The 3,755-nt window shown below is 31.3% G+C and overlaps 1 long non-coding RNA gene across 1 annotated transcript; it reads left to right on the top strand.

The window, feature by feature from the left end:
• The first annotated feature begins 1,065 nt into the window (after window positions 1-1,065).
• Window positions 1,066-2,904, top strand: LOC147075804 (uncharacterized). Its single transcript, XR_015069934.1, has 3 exons — window positions 1,066-1,283; window positions 1,521-1,746; window positions 2,055-2,904. It is a non-coding gene; the product is annotated as an uncharacterized LOC147075804 (long non-coding RNA).
• Window positions 2,905-3,755: the final 851 nt, after the last annotated feature.

Below are 3,755 nucleotides of genomic sequence, written 5' to 3'. Positions count from 1 at the left end.
TTGAGGAGAATCTGGAGGCTTTATATTTCTTTAGTTTTATAACCTAACTGTCATTAAATCATAAAGAGAATTTCACTTCAAATTCTTGGTCTACGCTACGGTGACTGGCTTCACATTTATATTAATTTATTTATTCTGTGGTATCAATTTTCTGTATTTTAGCCAGATCTAGATCCAGCTATTTATTATTTATTAACTCTTTCGCTGCTGAGTAGATAATGATTTTTTAATTGCCCCCTTTAAAATGCACGTTAATTACATCGATCGGCCGCCTGGTCATTACGCGCTGGGTGCGTCTTCCGCGTCCAAAGTATTAAATTAGATTTTTATTAACTAACATGTTCTACTGTTTTTAATAAAATTTTAGTAAATGACGTCCGCCTGAAATACAAACAAATACAAACCTCCACTCTGTGGAGGCCCATATGATCCTATTAGGATCTGACATGGTCGAAAGAAAGAAGAATACAGATACAGATATACACAATGAAGAATTATATAAAATATTCTTTCCTTTATTTCAAATCTTCAAACGCATACAATCTCACACAGAGTCTTGCATAAATTCTAATAACAATAAAATAAATTAAACCGAAAAATCCGTTCATCATTAATTTTCATTTATTACGGCAGTGCAAAAATAACACCCATAGACAAGAATTATTCTTGCTATTTCAAGATCTGTCCGTTTCAAGTTCAATGCCTCCATGTCTCAATGGTTCATTTTCAATAGAACCTTAATATATGTTTGTATGTAATATACATGAATATGAAATATATATCCACATGCTGACACACCATAGCATAAATACGAAAATTATTATATGTATCGATGTAGGCAACTTTTTATTGGTAGCAGTGATTTCCAATTAAAATTCTGCTAGCACCGCTTCCGGGATTGCAAATTTATAGAAAATATATTTTAAAAATGTACTTATAGTTTAAAACGCAAACCCCACCTCCAAATTTTCTTATGAAATAGTAGGAATTAATTTGAATGATATACTTATTCAATTAATTTTACGTGGATTTATTCATTAACAATTATTATAACCTCTTGCGTCCTGAGGTACACATATGTGGACGTTATTTAAATATTTTTTAGTAATGATTTGAATGGATACTTGAACCGCATTTGACTACAGTGGTATAGATAGTATATTTTTCTACCACTAGAGCAAAACACTAGCCTATGTAGTTTTAAAATAAATTGTTATTTTGACTTTGAAGTTATGGATATTTGCACAAGACAAAAATGGCGGCTAAAAAGTCAACTCTGACAAGTAAGTGCTTTTAATTAAATATTAATATTTATTTATATTAAAAACCAATGATGTATTTAGTTTCACAATGAATCATAGTAATATTCCGTATACTTTAAATTATCTTTACACTTTTGTAAAATATTATAATCATAGTTTCAAAATTCGGTACACACATGAGTAACTCAGGTCTAGAGTGATATATTTTGACATTAGTATATCTGATTTATTGAGGTTATGTTTTTTGTTTACATTTAGACGAATCCTTGAATAGCCAGCATATTGGTGATATTTTGAATGATAATGATGTCGAAGTTGGTGGAGGATATAACCCTGACGACAGTAATGATGTTCACATTCATCTCCTGGGCCCAGATGATGACTTTATTCTGGAGAACCAGTGAACTTTACTCACTGCTAGAGGCTGAGATACATCCTTCAAAATCACAATCCAGGATCCTATCCTGGCTTATGAAACCATAAGGTATCAATGCTCATATTATATTACTTTATCATTTAGTCATAAATATCAAACTTAGGTATCATTTTATTAGGCAAGTGCATGCACTGCTAAAAAATCAATTAAGTACCAATTAAATTGATACAGTTTGTGATGAAAGGGCTTTGTGATCTCCATATTGAGGATTCGATGGACAGAATAATTAATATACTTAATATACCTAGTGATTAATACTATTGGCCATTAGTATTTATATTCCTGGTGTTGAATACTTAATAAATAGGAATAAATGTATCGATTAATTCATAGTATTGTATTTTCTATTGTTTCAGTACGCTGAGCCTAATAAGACGAATGATGCTGAGCTGAAGAGTTCAGTTCATGGCCATATATGGTTTATTGGGTGCTGGACTCCAATTGCTCTATAAATTATTCTCCATGTGGGGAAGTGAATCCTACCTATCTGATGAAGATACGATACAATCTCAATGCAACGCTGTGATGTTACTTTGGCTTCACAACAACTGCCCTTGTACGTCTACACATATGACTTTTTTACCAGCTTCAACCTCACCGATTCGTTATTTCAGGCCAATACGTGTTATGATTCAAAGAAGACGAAGAACGATATGCATCACTCAGTCAGCTGTTGTAAAATACTGATTACAAGTCGATGAGCCGCATTAATCTTCACAGTGGTGTGTTTGCTTTCACAGGACATCAAGCATGTAAACTGTGAGGATCTTTGACCACTGTGGACATGGACTTGTTGGACATGGACATGAAATAGTTTGCTCATTGTACATGCAAACTTATAGGCAAGAAAATATTCACTGTGATTGGAATACTTCATAGTCATGGAAAATCAGACTTGCAAACCCTACGATTTGGTATGAAAGTCATTTAGCCATCATTATCATCATCGATACAAGGTCATCCAAGAAACTCTTCACCATTAGCTTCCATAACACACCGAGTAAACACAGATCTACTTCTAAAGCAAAGAATGGTTGTCCCTAAACCTATTCCCTGAAGTGCGCGTTAATTAATGTGTAGTATTTTAGGGTTTTGACCGTTATTGTACTATATTTTTAATCTAAATAAATATAATTATCCAATCACCATTATATTATTATGATTATTGTATTATTTTTCTAATAAAATTGTATCATTATATGGATATCACATTGTTTTTCTTTCATTTCATTGTTTGTACTGTATCCAATATTGTACTCTATTGTGACCTGAGATGCACTCACGTGCACGTAGTGGATTTTAGTTAATATATAGTAAAAAAAATATTTTAATTTTTTTTTGTGATCTTAATAATATTTATTGAACAGAAAAATGCACAAATATTTTTTCTCATGACTGGTTCTATCTCGGGTCTCAAGAGGATAATAAAAAAAAAACAATTCGTAGCGTGTCGTAGATCCCGTGTTCGTATCCTAGGTCTTGAAAAAAATCACTTGTTGTTTTTTTTAACATGTGTTTGGACCCAGAGTATGAACTTAATAGGTTGAGAAAGTAGGTACCTAACATTCATTTCTCGTGAAAAGAAAAATCTGTTAACACAACCTCCACTCTAATGAGGTCCCTACTATTATCTTGTTAGAATCAAGCAATATGATAAATGTAAAGTGAAAAATAGCTTTAAACAAAATATATGCAATCAATAAAAATACTTTATTGTAATATAATGTATCAGTGAATAATTATTATACACCTATAGCTTTTCACTTCATAATTGATTTACTCCTGTCGACCCTTATAATAAAATAATAATAATTCCACATTTTACAAAATATTTCAAGGTTTTCTCAAAACAATAAAGGTTGGGAATCACTTTCCAATACCAATTAATTGTTATACATAATACGATACATTTCAAAACAATGTTCCAACACTATATTTTATTTACCTATGTTCCAACACCTGAATAATATGAAAGAAATATTTTTCATTTTTTTCTTTTCTGATTTATGGTTTTTTTTTTAGTAACATGCTTCCAATTTCCTTTAGCTTTTTAGCTG

Source organism: Rhyacophila brunnea, unplaced genomic scaffold (assembly GCF_057557595.1).
Source record: "Rhyacophila brunnea isolate RB1 unplaced genomic scaffold, BYU_Rbru_1.0 scaffold_14, whole genome shotgun sequence".
NCBI classification, from domain to species: Eukaryota; Metazoa; Arthropoda; class Insecta; order Trichoptera; family Rhyacophilidae; genus Rhyacophila; species Rhyacophila brunnea.
This window is presented reverse-complemented; position numbering and strand designations above follow the sequence as displayed.